The sequence below is a fragment of the Lissotriton vulgaris genome, unplaced genomic scaffold (assembly GCF_964263255.1).
Source record: "Lissotriton vulgaris unplaced genomic scaffold, aLisVul1.2 SCAFFOLD_328, whole genome shotgun sequence".
In the NCBI taxonomy this organism is placed as follows: Eukaryota; Metazoa; Chordata; class Amphibia; order Caudata; family Salamandridae; genus Lissotriton; species Lissotriton vulgaris.
Window position 1 is genome coordinate 1,151,032 of NW_028243607.1, and position 15,447 is coordinate 1,166,478.

Genomic DNA, 15,447 nt, shown 5'->3' on the forward strand with positions numbered 1-15,447 from the left:
CACTCTCAGCTGATTGTTGACGCTGAGCAGTCCGGTCCCGGGTAGACGAAGAATCATAGCGGCCATATTGGGTGTGTGCAAGCGCTCTGACGACCTCTAGCAGTGCATAAATGGGGCATTCCTGAGCCCTGCGCTCGATTGGGCTGTGTGATTATTTCCCTCCTGAGGCGGAAGCCGGGAGGTTGCTGTGCCGCGATTCTCTTGCTTGTTTTAATACTTATTATTTCGGCTTGATTTAAAAAGCTTTTAACTTGCTACCACCTCTCCCCATCTCCTCGCTACCTGGGCCACTCTCAGCCGAGTGTTGACGCTGAACAGTCCGGTCCCGGGTAGACGAAGAATTATAGCGGCCATATTGGGTGTGTGCAAGCGCTCTGACGTGCTCTAGCTGCGCATAAAAGGGGCATTCCTGAGCCCTGCGCTCGATTGGGCTGTGTGATTATTTCCCTCCTGAGGCGGAAGCCGGGAGGTTGCTGTGCCGCGATTCTCTTGCTTGTTTTAATACTTATTATTTCGGCTTGATTTAAAAAGCTTTTAACTTGCTACCACCTCTCCCCATCTCCTCGCCACCTGGGCCACTCTCAGCCGAGTGTTGACGCTGAGCAGTCCAGTCCCGGGTAGACGAAGAATCATAGCGGCCATATCGGGTGTGTGTAAGCGCTCCGACGCGCTCTAGCTGCGCATAAAAGAGGACGGACATGTCTCCGCGCAGCGGATGCGACCAGCGGACGTGCCGGACCTATGCCGGAGTCGTGCCAGAGTCCGGCCCGTCTGCGCCCGTCAGCGCTAAGGAGTCGCCGGGGGCCAGGACGGCTGTTCGACCAGCTAGCCACGGCCAGGCTAGTTTCTATTACGCCTCACAAACGCTAACTGCACTCAAGCCCCCCGCTAAGAGCTGTCACCATACGCTCACCCCGGAGTTGCTTCTTAATACTCCTTCGTGCCACTGCTCTGAGAGAAATTCTACCTTCCCCCGCCCTACGCCGCTCCATAAACGCTTTAGGGCTGAGAAAATTGAGCCCTCTCTGCCGACCATTGAGGCTGGGTTCCTCATTAACGCTAGGTCCCTAGTTAAAAACAACTTTGCTTTTAGGGACTTTATCTCGGAAAGAAACCCCGCATGGGCATTTGTTACTGAGACCTGGGCCTCCGAGTGCTCTGGGCCTGAACTTTTAAATGCCATTCCCGAGGGATACTCCCTGGCCAGAATGGATAGGCAGGTCCGGAGAGGGGGGGACTAGGCATACTTCACAGAACTTCGATAAAATGCCATATTGAACATCTCCCTGCAGTGCCTTTCCAGGCCATGTATTTTGTCCTCAGCCCCATTCCTACTATCTCTTTTGCGGGCATTTTGATCTACAGGCCACCGGGCCCCAGGTCTAGCTTCACCTTGACCTTTCGCAAGTTCTGGAACCCTACATGGATAGGCCCAATTTAACTATCCTAGGGGATTTTAATTTCCATCTGGAGGATGACACCTCCAGAGATACTATCCGCTTGTTGGACTCCATGACTTCCTGTGGACTAACACAACCTGTGATAGGGCCCATACATTCCGCTGGACACACGCTGGATGGGGTTTTTTCCAATGACCCCAGAATAAGGATAGAGACCCCCCTTCCTCTATCTTGGTCAAATCATTTAGCTGTCCCTTTTGCTTTCTCTTTCCGCCTTACCAATACTGCGCAGGGAGACCCCAGCAGATGGGAATTAAAAAGAAACTTTCGGGGATAAATAATGAAACTCTGGCCCCTTTGCTGTCCAGTTCTATGCCCCTTCTTACCAGGGGGACTTACACCTCCCTTGCCCTCCACAATGCTATTTCTAAAGCGTTGATACTCTGGCCCCGCTGAAGCAGCACTATACTGCAAGGAAACGCCCCACAGCACCCTGGTTCTCAGACGCTCTTAGAGAGCTCGGGCAGGGCTGCAGAAAGCAGGAGAGGCTCTGGAGACTCCACCTTGACCCCCTTGAAAAAGACATCCATAAGAGACTGCTCAAGGAGTACAAAGCTGCGGTGCTGGTAGAAAAGAAATCCTATTTCACCAAGATCACCGCCTCCCTTAGCTCCCCTCGGGAGCTATTTAAAATTGTGGACTCTCTGTGTGCCCTTCAATCTCCTGACCCTATCGAGGCCTCACAGGACCTTTGTGATCAAATCTCCACCTATTTCCATGAGAAAATCTCGAACATATACTCAGGCCTAGAAGCCCTTAATCATGATCTAGGGCCCCCCTCTGACCAGGAGACTTTTTCACCAGCTGCAACCTCCGTCACACCGCAGGGGGGTTATTTCTCTAACTTCCCTCTGCTTACCTCAGAACAAATTAATCTGCTTTTGGACAACCTGAAGTCTGGATCTCCTCTTGACCCCTGCCCTCTTAAAATTCTTAAGGAATGCAGGGATGTCTTACTTCCTCCCTTTCTAGAGGTGATCCATCAGGCAATCCTTGAGGGAGTTTACCCGAAGCCCTGGAAATTGGCCATCGTCAAGCCCCTCCTTAAGAAACCCACGTTAGACCCTGGCATTCTTAAGAATTTTCGCCCCATCTCCCTGCTCCCTGCCCCTGCGAAAATACTGGAAACTCACTTAAATATTCAGCTGAGCACCTTTTTAGACCACGCTAGCCTTCTTGACCCGTCCCAACACGGTTATCGAAAAGCCCATAGCACCGAGTCCGCCCTGACAATTGTCGCTAACAACATACGTGCGAAGGTCGACAGTGGCCAGACTACCCTGCTGGTCCTGCTCGACCTCACCGCCGCATTTGACACTCTGTCCCCTGCCATTTTGGCTGGGCGTCTGCGGGAAATAGGAGTGGACGGACCGGCGCTTAGTCTCTTAACAACTTTTCTGACTCAGCGCGAACAAAGGGTCAAGTTGGGCGACCACCTCTCCCCTGTCAAGCCTGTGCAGTGTGAGGGCGTGGCCAGCACCATGGCGAGCTAGGACGTGAGGCTCGGGAGCTCCCGGTGAGCTGAATCAATATCCGCCATACATGAACGATCTACACCACCCAAAATCCTACCAAGGCAGCGGCAACACCCCGGGATACTGTGGCGTCGACCCTCCTGCCGCGCAGCGGTCCGCATACCAGTAAAACTGACTTTGAGCTGCCGCCCGGGAACCTCTCTTGGTGGCGAGATGGCGGCAGCGGTAGCCGAGCGTCGGCTGCGGCGTTAGGATACAGCTGGCAGGACCTGTGTTGGTGTGCCGCGGTGAAGGACGTCTGAGGAGGTACCGTGGGGCATCCGGTAGGTCCGGTACGACTGGATTCGTGAGAAGAGAAGCCCCGGCTCCCGGCTGCCCTTCACCAAGATGGCGACTGACGTGAAGCGGCAGTGATCGGGAGCACCGGTGGTACATCCCTCACTGCTCCGGGACCGGGACAGTGTGGCCGGGAGTTTGGATCGAGGGCCCCTGATCGGGAGTTGAGTTCTGGGACTCCGGCCGCCTTCTGAGCATCGAGGCGCCGCCCTCACTCTCCGGGACCTTTACCAAAATGGCGGCCGAGACCGCGAAACGGTGCCTGCAAGGGCCTCGGGCCGGTCCAAGAACACAGTGAAACACGTAGCTACTCGCCGGGAGCCGAGACTGAACTGTACCGGCCCGCGGGGGATCCGGAGCGGGCGGAATATTACTCGGTGGTAGCCCCTCTGCCCTACAACTGGACAGGCTGCTCCTGCTTCACTGGGGGTGGTCCCCACAACATTGGAGGCCCAGAAGGTGGGGGTCCTGGTGACCTACCCCCCCCCCCCCCCCTTAGACTGAATGCTGGACATGGAAGAGGTCCAGAGGGGGTGAGCCATAGTGAGTGCTCCCACAATAAACACTGTCCCCTGCTCATGAGGAGCAAAGAAATTACGCCACAGAGGATTCAGTGAACATTTCCCCCCCAACAAAAGTCTTAATCGAACACCAGACTAAAGCCCTATAGGGACAGCGGAGTCCAGATCTACACCTGAAGGAAGGGCGCCCGGCGCCGGGGGGTCGTAGAGAGCAGATACTTGCCAGCAAGGACCCACCGATTACACTCCGCGAAGACAGAAGAAAGTAAGCAGGGGGCACCCTGGGGTCTGTGACAGGGGGAAGGTACGGACCTTGCAGGAATAAAACTTGTGGCAATCTGGGACATCGGAGCGGGGAGGCAGCAGTACCCTGACTCTCGGAGTGCAAGGCGCAGATCGAGGGGGCTCCCCCCGCATCCCCAGGACCACCAAGTCCGCCGGACTGAATAAGACCCATAGCCTCCGCGAGAGGGAACAGCACTGGCACCATTAACCATGGGGAAGAAGGACACGCTACCCAAACCTCCTAAACAGGGGCCCATGGATAACTTCGCGGCACCGCAGCACCCAAGCGAGACCATCCACACAGCCTCAGGAGGGAGGACGGACACTGACCGGCTGATGGAGGCCATTCAGGCGTTTAGAACTGATATCCAGGAGTCCCGAGCGGCCTTAGAGGTCAAAATTGTAGAAGTGGGCTCAGAGGTAACACTGTTACGGCTAGACTTCCGAAAGTTATACGACAGGGTGACTGTGACTGAAACCCGGATAGGAGAGGCAGAGGACCCGGTCTCCACCCTGAGAAAGGACATGGCGGAACTCCAAGCATCCCATCGACAATTACTGTGGAAGGTGGATGATGCCGAAAACAGAGCAAGATGCAACAACCTACGCTTTGTGGGCTTTAGAGAGGGAATTGAAGGAACTAATATGGCATAATTCCTCCACTCCTGGTTGACTGAAACCTTCCCGTCAGCGCAGTTCTCGTCGTGCTTCGTCATCGAGAGGGCGCACAGAGCCCTAGTGGCGAAACCCCCGGAAGGTGCGAGACCCAGACCGGTCATTGCACGATTTCTCAACTTCGCGGACAGGGATCTGATCTTACGGGAGGCTAGGAAAATGGGAGAGATCGGACTGGAGAATACGAACATCATGATATTCCCGGACTACAGCCAAGAGGTTCAGAACCAACGGCGCTCTTTCGATGCCGTGAAGGCGAAACTAAGGACATTACATATCTCCTATATGCTTCTTTTCCCTGCAGAGCTCAAGGTACTTTACAAGGACAAGTCAATCTTCTTCACGCATCCGGACGATGCCTGGCAGTGGCTAAAGGAACGCCCAATACTTCATAGCAGAGAGACCGCTGGACGAGAAGAACGGGACAGGTCACTAAGGCAAAGATCGCAGTGGGAATTGCCAAAGCCACAGAGAAGAAATTCGCGAAGGATAAAGACACAAACGGCGGCAACGCCATACCGGGGACATGCCTCAGTAGCAGGATCCAGATTTTGGGGTTGGGGGACTCCAAGTTAACTCAGGTTGGGGAACGTGGGGGAAGAGTTGGGGGGGGGGAGTGGTTGGGGAAAAGCAGTCATACACTTTGATGCCTCGCACCGCACATCCACTGCAGAGATTAACCTCAAGTAGGTATCCCATTTTACAATTTTACAATGGCAAGTACACTAGCGACACCCCAAGTGGGAGACAGGGGAGTTAGCATCCTGACATGGAATGTCAATGGACTGGGCTCTAAAGTTAAAAGAGGTCTAGTGAACTCATACCTTAAGAGAGTAGACCCAGATATCACTTTACTACAGGAGACTCATCTTAAGGGAACACAATGTGCCTTCATAGCGAGAGGCCGCCATAGAGTTCTGGCTCACGCGGGGTATACCTCAGACTCCAGAGGGGTTGCGGTCATTATCAAAAAAAATCCCCGTTTTGCACCACACGCACCTGGATAGACCCTCAGGGAACTTATGCGGGGGTTAAAGGGACCTGGAATAGAGGTACATATACTATAATCTCGGTCTATGCCCCGCCTAAACTGCAGTCACGTACATTCAAAGCTATAGCATCCATTCTCCTAGACACAGCGGACACTATTCAAGTCTTGGGAGGCGACTTTAATGATGTGATGAATACCGTGCAGGACCGATCTGGGGCTGCAGATAGAGGGGGGAGCCAGACTGCCCTGTCCCATCAGATGGCCGACATAGGACTTACGGATATTTGGAGGTGGCTACACCCTACTCAGATCGCCTACTCCTACTATTCAGGGGCTCATAGGGTGTTCTCGAGATTGGATTATATATTCATGTCTAGACAGTACCTGAAGGTCGACGACCTGGCAGAATACAAGGCTAGAGGAATTTCGGACCACTCGCCGTTGTTCGTAAAGGTAGGACACTCCCGGGGCAATGTAGGAGCTTCATGGCGTCTCGCGGCCTGGGACCTTCAAAACGCAGCGATTCTGCGTGGCCTCAGAGCAGACATTAAGGTCTACGTGGCGGAAAACGAGGGAACAGTTGACTCGGGGTCACCTTTTGGGAAGCCATGAAACCGGTCTTACGGGATAGAATACAGAGTAGGCTGGGGGAGGAACGACGAAAACTACAAGCCGAGGTTACGACCCTGGAAGCCACTATCCTAAGCTTAGAAAAGGACTACCAGACCCTAAAGGATACTGGGACCCTCAGAAAACTACTAGATGCCCAAAGGCAATATAGGGAGGTGGTTTCAAATGAGGCGAAGACCCAATCCCTGGCAACCCTCCGCCGTCTGTATGACATGGGGGATAAGTCGGGCAGACTTCCAGCATGGCTTAGCAAAAAGGAACGAGCAGCCAGATGGGTAGAGAAGATTAGGACAGTGGAAGGGGGGCTTGTTAACAACGATGAGATGATAGCGGACGCGTGTGCCACACATTACGAACTTTTCTATGCGGCCAGGGACTTGGGGACAAGCGAAGCTGCTCTACAGTACATGGCACAGATTGATTTACCCACGCTCACCCCAGAGGCCAGTACGGTCTTAGAGGCGGACATTACAGTGGACAATATTTTATTTCGGAAGCCATAGCCAAATTGAAACCGGGTAAGACCCCGGGGCCGAATGGTTTCCCGGCCAAGTTTTTTAAACGTACAACTGCTGACACGCCATCTCAAGAGTCTTTTCACGGAAGCGTACCGAGAGGGGAGTCTACAGCCGGATCTTGACTTGGCTACTATCGTCCCGATATACAAAGAGGGCAAGCCGAAAGAGGATTGTGCCCCCTACCGCCCCATTTCCCTCCTCAACATGGAGGTGAAACTTATCGCGACTATCCTGGCGGCCCGCCTAAGATCGGTTGTTCCGGACCTTATACATATGGACCAATCAGGTTTCCTGCCTGACAGGGCAACGAAGCTGAATCTTCGGCGCACCCATAATTGGCTACAAGAGGTTAGGGGTAGGAAGGACCCACATTGGTTCCTCTCCCTCGACGCCGAAAAGGCGTTCGACGCGATACACTGACCGTTTCTTACGGCAGTGCTTCAGAGATTTGGGTTTGGCCCTAACTTCCAGAGGTGGGTTCAGCTCCTCTACACAGCGCCAAGAGCGCGGGTAAGAGTGAATGGTAGGCTGTCGCGTGAATTTCGAATCGAGAGAGGTACTCGCCAGGGGTGCCCCCTGTCCCCCCTCCTATTCACACTTACTATTGAGATCCTGGCGGCTAGGATCAGGCAAAATGAGAGCATCGCCGGCTTCTCAAGGATAGACACTGACCCCGCGCAAGAAAAGATATCACTCTACGTGGATGATGTCCTGCTATTTATTACGAAACCTGAGACTACTGTCCTGGAGTTATTTCGAGAATTAGACCGCTATGGTTCGCAGGCGGGCCACACCATAAATTGGCACAAATCTATTATTTATGATCCGTGGGGTCAGGATCGGTGGGGGAGTCTGCCAGAGCAACTTGTGACTACCACCGAAGGTTTCCAGTATCTCTTCAGATATACATTACCCTGGATAGGGCCTTATCTTTCCGTAAGAATCTAGAGCGGATAATATGCAACGCAGTGGCAGATATGGACCGTTGGAGACAGCTGCCTCTCACTCTCCTGGGCCGTGCTGCTATGTATAAGATGATCATTCTCCCTAAGTTTCTATACGCTCTACAAAATGAATATTACCCTCTTCCGGCCCCGACAATTGCCAAAATCCACGCTGACCTTCGAACGTTCCTGTGGATAGCTAAGCAACCACGAGTGGCCCTCTCAACGCTCCAATGGCACCAGTATAGCGGGGTATCTCACTCCCCAACCTAGAGGCCTACTACTGGGCGGAACACTTGACGCCGATAAATGACTGGCTGCACGCCCCGGTGGACCACACGACCTATGCACTAGAACGGCTTAAAATGTCATCAAAAAACCTATTGTACTACCTCTAAGGGGGCGCTAGACGAGCACCTCTCCTCCCGGCAACCGCACTCACTCTGAATGCGTGGACTAAGGCTACGAGGCGCATGGGATGGGAGAAAAGGACTACCCGGCAGACGCCGTTATGGCACTGTCAGTGGGTAAAGGAACTTAATAAACTGCGCGGCTTCCGAAGGTGGGACGATATAGGCATCTCGAATATTGGGGATGTGATCGCCAAAGGGGAGCTAAAGTCCTTCCAGATACTTAGCACGGAATTTGGACTGCACCACTCACAACTCTTCAAATACACACAGCTGCGGCATGCGTGGCGAGCCCAAAATATCCTGCTAACGGACATACCGGAGTATGCGCCACTAGAAGGCAGGCTCCTTCAGGAGCAGATAATGGGACAGGCGGTCTCCCTCACCTACAAAACATTAACCAATAATATGCTAGGCGACCTGGCGAAGCTCAGGAGTGTCTGGGAGGAAGAGGTGGGAGAAATGGAAGACCTAGACTGGGAGATTGTACTGATGCCCCCCCGGGAGGTGGCGATTAAGTCGAGACTGCGCCTCATTCAACTAAATGTACTACATAGAACCTGTGATGATAGGGTACGACTCCTTAAAATGGGGAAAGGAGATGATCCATATTGTCTTAGATGCCGCCAACTTGAAGGGGATTTCTACCACACTATTTGGGCATGCGACAAAATTCAGACTTACTGGACACACATATTCACGGAACTGGGGGAGGTCCTGGGGGTAACCCTGTCACAAAAACCCAAGCTGGCATTGTTGGGCATGACAAATGAGGTGGATCTGACACGCCCTCTCCTCACATTTCTGGTCCTTGCATTAGTAGTGGCTAAAAGGGACATAGCAAAGTACTGGGGGTCTGCGGAACCGCCTGGAATAGAGGAATGGAGGAGGGGATTGGACTTATACATGGCGGCCAAAAGAGTGACTTATAAAGCAAGGGGGTGCCCGAAAAAATTCCGAAAAGTATGGTCCAAATGGAGACATTACCATGGGTTGGATGGGGGGTTGTGAGGGGTGGAAACCTGGGGGCTGGATTGACCCACTACTGGAGAGTTGATTGTAATATCGATAGGGAGAAATGTTATGAACATCACACGGATGCGGGAGGGAGTTGTGTTCCTGATGCGGTGTACTGTGACACAACCTTTGGGCTTTGAGGTGGGGGGTGGGGGGGAGGAGAAGTGTATGTGCTGCGCTTTTCACAACTGTATTGTTGAGTTTTGAATACAAAAATGCAAATAAAAATATTTAAAAAAAAAAAAGCCTGTGCAGTGTGGGGTTCCTCAGGGCTCGTCCCTGAGCCCCACGCTCTTCAACATATATGTAACACCTTTGGCCAGGCTTGTCAGATCCTTTGGTCTGGAAGTCGTATCCTACGCGGACGACACCCAGATCATGGTCTCCTTCTCACATACCACTGACATCACTGCCCTTAATTTTAAAGCTTGTATGAAGGCAGTCGCCGAGAGGATGGTAAGAAACTACCTCAAACTTAACGGGGAGAAAACTGAGGAAAGCAGGAGATTTGGTCTGCGGACTGGTGGCCCTCTGTTCTCGGTACCTACCCCACACCCACTCAGTCAGCTCGGAATCTTGGCGTTATCTTTGACTCCTTATTTTCCTTCGACAAGCAGGTCAGCAGGACGGCTTCAACCTGCTGCGGGGTTTTGCGAATCCTAAGGAAAATCGTACATTACCTGTCATTCGAAGCACGTAAACAGTTCACGGTAGCCCTCATAGCCTCCCGCCTGGACTGTTGTAATGTACTTTATTTGGGAATTACCAAACAACTTGTCCAGCGTCTCCAAGTTGTGCAAAACGCGGCCGCAAGGTTCGTTGTTGACGCTCCTAGGCGCTCATCAGGCTCAGCCATTAGGAAAGATCTGCACTGGCTCCCCATACAAGCCAGGATTGACTTCAAGGCCTTGTGCCTTACTCATCGCGCCCTTCATGGGATTGGGGCAGAAGACATCAGCTCTCTTGTGTCCCTCTATGTCCCCGGTAGGGTCCTTTGCTCAGCGAACAAAAACCTTCTTGCTGTTCCCAGAATTCTGAAGGCAAGATGGGGCGGGAGGGCTTTTTCCTCCCTTGTCCCTAGGATGTGGAACGTCCTTCCTGTGGAACTTAGGGATCAATCCTCTCATTCTCAGTTCCGGAAGGCCTTGAAGACCTGGCTCTTCAGGGAAGCCTACCTTTAGCCAGCATTCCTCCTCCTTTTCACACTCAGCTTTTCATTCCATCTTCAGCGCCTTGACGCCTTCGGGCAAAGTTGCTCTATACAAGGCTCTAATCATTCATTCATTCATTCAGGTGTTTTGAGAAATTATTTGCTGCGAAATTAAGGTAAGCCCCTGCCTGATCCTATTTGGGATTGACTTGTGCTCTTACTGGGATGAGTTAAACTGTGATCAGGCCTCGCTGATATTTTTTCTGATATCGCTAGCAAGAAAGGAAATCTGTAAGAACTGGATTACTCCTGATCTGCCAAATGTATCAGAATGAGTCAGATCTGCAAGAGATGTCAGTAGACTGGACTTGGTCTGCAAGTCGGCCTCAGTAGATAAAAGATGGCCTCCCTTTGTGATCTGGCAAAGTAAATCGTAACATCCTATGATTACACCTCTATCTTGCTGAGAAATGGGCGTTTCTCCTTCCTACAAAAGGGCAAAACTCTAATATTCAATAGACACATATGTTGGGTACTCCGGGTGGAGGCTATTTTGGCTCACAGCTTACTCAGATGGATGGTGATATGAGGACAAAACAATGTACACCAATCCTTACAACCTTGGCAGGATTAGCACACAACCTCGGTTACAGCAAACTCCATCATCGCTGCTCTAGAAATTTAGAACACAAAACCCTCTAAAAATATATCCTCAATTTTACTAGAGGGCTCAGTGAGGTAAGTGCTCACTGCTGGAATCTGTCTGACCTGTAAGACACAGCTGTGAATTCTAACAATGCAAACTCATCCTTCTCGGGCTGTTGCACTGCTCACCATCAAAGTGGAAAATATCTATTTTATTAACAGCAATGATGAATGCCCAAAAGTTTCAGATCTTTGGGATATCTATGCACACACACCCTCACTACAGAGGCAGACAGGCACACAATCCCTGCCACTGAAATCACCATCATTACTGCTCTAGAACCTTAGTGGGATAAACACAAAGCCTCTAACACTGTAATCGCCATCATCACTGCTCTAGAACCTTGGTGGGATTAGCACACAACTGCTTTCAGTGTAATCACCATAATCGCTGCTCTAAAGTCTCGGTGGGATTTGGACCGAGCCGCTAACACTGTAAACATCATCACCGTTCTAGAACTTTGGTGAAATTAGCAAGCAATACCTATAACTTTAAACCCTTTCATTGGTGCTCTAGAACCTTGGACCAATAAACACACCATCACTGTCACTGTAAACCCTGCCTTTCCTGATCTAGAACTTTTAATGGGATTAGCGCACTACACTGTCTCTGTAGAGGAGATGTCATGTCACTATAGGTTGTAACCTTGAGGCACTGTTAATTCTTAGGATTCTTCCTTTCGTCTTTGGCTGAACATGTTTGTCGCATCCATAGGATCTATCTGTACATTTATCCTATGGGGGATCCATAGGATCAACATAGGCATTCATTTTTATTAATGATAGATAAGATTACTGTCTGGACTCCTTCTTTGTGTATATAGTTATGTAGAAAGAGATGTGTTAAATAAGACCCACCACTGTGCACTGGAAGTCACAACGTGAGGAGGATGTGCATCCAAAACCCTTTATTCAATCCCAGGCTGGGGTTATGCTACACCTAAACTGCATCCATCTGATTATCGTTAATAGGTAAAAAATAGAATGCAATTCATTGGACTTTCATCTACACGGATTGTGCAATCAGAGACCCCCAGCTCCCACTGATTCACACTCGAAAATATGGTAACATTGGTTTACACCTGATTGGTACATTTAAATAATTTGTAAGTCCCTAGTAAATGGTACTATCACTACCCAGGGCCTGTACATGAAATGCTCCTAGTGGGAAGCAGCACTCGCATGCCACTAACTAAAGGAGCCTTTTAAAACATGGCTCAGGCCTTCCACTGTGTTTTAAACTGACATTTCGACCTGGAAAAATAATCCACAGATTGAGCTCAGAAAGGCTTCATCGCTGTGCAGGCGGGTTGGTTGTATTTTGTTTTCTTAGGCACGGGGATATTAAGTGATTTTCCCAGAATCACAGGTTGTTTGAGTCTCCCGCCAGACTAGATCCTGGTTCCCCAGCTTCAAAGTCGGCCGCTCTAGCCCTCTTTCCTAATGCAATTATTCTGGTAACTTCTTTGTAAAATAATGTTTATGGAACAAGAACCTAGTTACGGTCGAAAAGCATCATACCGCTGCTGTAAGCAACATGCATTATTATGCAAGAATGGATCCAATTTGTTCTGCTAGAAAACTGCACGCAGTGAGTTAACATACAAATAACCAGGGGCGTAGCTGTTGAAGGTGGGTGAGGCACAGTGGCACAAGGAGCCCGCTGCATCCGTATTAGTTGTGTTTTATTTTTTTAAACTAAAAGCCGGGGGAAAGGGGGGAACTTTGATTGCATACATTAGGACCCAAAGCACTTTTGCTACGCCAATGTTAATACCCACAAAACAAATAAATTATCACTTTTAGTTAGTTTTCACATTTGTGATCATAGAACTTGTAATTTTATGATGAGAGCAGATAGGAAGAATATATGTAAGGTATAGAAGTAATTGCAATTATAAAACGTGCGTTGTATAGTGACAGCTAGCAAGTAGCCTAGCTTGAGTGATGCACCTTAAGTCACGCATTGAATAATATTAACCAACATCATTTTACAGGGCGACTTTATTCCACAGTATGAGCCTAAACTCACTACTAAATCATTACAGGAAAAAATAAATAAAAAGTGGACGAATGCAAAGGGCTGCTTGATAAAAATCATAACTGGGTGATGTTACACTTGCCTTGAAGACAATTGGAATTTAAGCAGGAAGAGAAAGGTAAACAAAAACGGAGCCTTCGAGATTGACATGTTATGTTATCTATTATCTGGCATTTCTATAGCATGCCACTGCCATTAGTGTGGCCCTCCCTACTCTCCGGATGGATTTCAGAAGGAACTATATTATGGTTTGGGAGGAGTGTCATTGTTTCTATGCCTTATATTAAAAGGAACCTGAAATCAGGCCTGGCCTTGCCTTTGTAACCCTGGTCAGTTTGGAGACAAGACCAGGGGATGGTGAAGAACTGACCAGAACCAGTTTTGGGGAATGTAACCATAGAAAGCGGGCATCTTCAGAACATACCATCAGAACACTCTTGGTTGTGTGGAAGATTCAGAAGGACTGCCTTGCTGCTGGAAGGACTGCCCTGAAGTCCGAGGAAGAAGAACTGGACCTGCTTGTCTGGATCACAGGCTACCCAGAGTGACTCCAAGGGTTAGTCGGCTGACCTCTTGTGTGAGCTTCAGCGACACCACAAGCTTCTAGAGACCTCCCTGCAATTGCCCTGCTGACCAGAACCAACTTGACCTGCCTGAGTCTGCTCGAGCATCCTGTTGGCCTATGTCTGAAGTGAGTCCTGATTCACAACAGGTGACCTCAGGTCCTGGACCACTGGCTGCATCAGTGGAAGCGCCTCCTGCAGAAAAGGTGAAGAAACAGATGTTTTGGGCTCCTCTTGGCTGCAAAGTCATTTCTTTGAGCTGCGAATGGACCGCCAACGCAAAGGTCCAGTGGGGCTTGATCTTCGTTACGACAACGAACATTCACGAGGACCACAAATGAGAGGCCCCTGCCAACAAGAACAGTGCTCGTTGCGAGGACTTGAGAAAGTAACTTTCTAGTGGGACTTCCTTGGTACCTGTGTCCAATCCTCACTCCATTGCTGTTGTCTTGAACTTGTAACTTTACCCCAGTCCCTTGTGAACAGATAACTGAAATTAGCGTTTTGTTTTTCGTGGCACTATTTCTACTAACAACTTTAATGATTCCTAACTTCAGTTCTATTTATTGGATTTATGTTGGTTTAGTATCATTTTATTTATTAAAATGTACTCTATTTTTTTAATTGCTTTGGGATTTTATTAGTGTTGTGTTATCATTTTATTACTGTTTCTGTGCTACATAAATACTTTAAACGCTGCCTATAAGTGGAGCCTGAATGCTTTCTTGCCGAGCTACCAGAGGGTTAAGCACTGATTAATTCAGTGATTTTTGTGGTTCACCCTGACAAGGATTGTGTTTGTTGCTTGAGTGGGGCTCTCAACCCATCAACTAATAACCCAATTTATTGCAACTACAATAGAGTGAGAGCTACAGGGGAGTATAACCAAGACAGGACGTGTGATCACAGGAAAGAACAGCAGAGCAGGTCTCAAGAAACAACAGGAGGAGTACGATGGTGCGAGAACTGTAAGACAACAGCCAGGCCTTACAACACCACAGGAGGGGAGAGCATAGCCAGGCTTCAAGGGCTAGAGGAGGGTGCAACAAAGAAAAGGGCATGAGAGTACACGTTAGGTAAAACAGAGCCAGGACTCATGAGATCGCAGAATGTCTATAAACATCAAGCAGAGTTTACAGTAATCTATTCTTCTCTGGACTGCCCTTTACCCTCCAAGTCTCTTTCCATGTAAAACCTCAATTCAATGATCCTGACACATGTTCTATGACCTATTGTTCTCAGATCACATCATTTCTCAATTGATGAATCCCTGTTTTTGATAAAAGATCAAGCTCCAGATCTGTCCCCTCTCCCTAGTTCAATCCCACCCTCTCTTTTATTCACTGACGAGTCAAACAATCTTAAGCGCAGCAGCAGAGTCTGTGGTGCTTATGGAAGTGCAACTGAGTCTGAAGCAAAGCTGGAATAAAAAATAGAAACCTCTCTCCCTCTTTTTTGAAAAACCCGGGCTAATTCTCTTAATACTTTTAAGTTACGTTCTGCGTCTCATTTAGTGGCAGCTGCCAAAATTAGTGAGTCCGATGTGGCAAAGCAATTGTGCACTTTTCTAGAATCTAACACCGCCTTAGATGACACATTTTACACAAAGAGAAACACCAGAAGTGTTCTCCTTGCATTGCTGGATGATCTTAAAATGGCTGTGGATGTCAACTCAAAAGACATGAAGAACTTATGTTTGTTGACATGTATTTCACTATTAAATTTG

General features: G+C 49.5%; 1 protein-coding gene across 1 annotated transcript in view; it reads right to left on the reverse strand.

Moving 5' to 3' along the window:
• The window catches only part of LOC147668285 (E3 ubiquitin-protein ligase TRIM39-like), a 198,650-nt gene that overhangs the window by 61,187 nt on the left and 122,016 nt on the right, over positions 1-15,447 (reverse strand). The gene's annotated exons all lie outside the window — the stretch shown is intronic.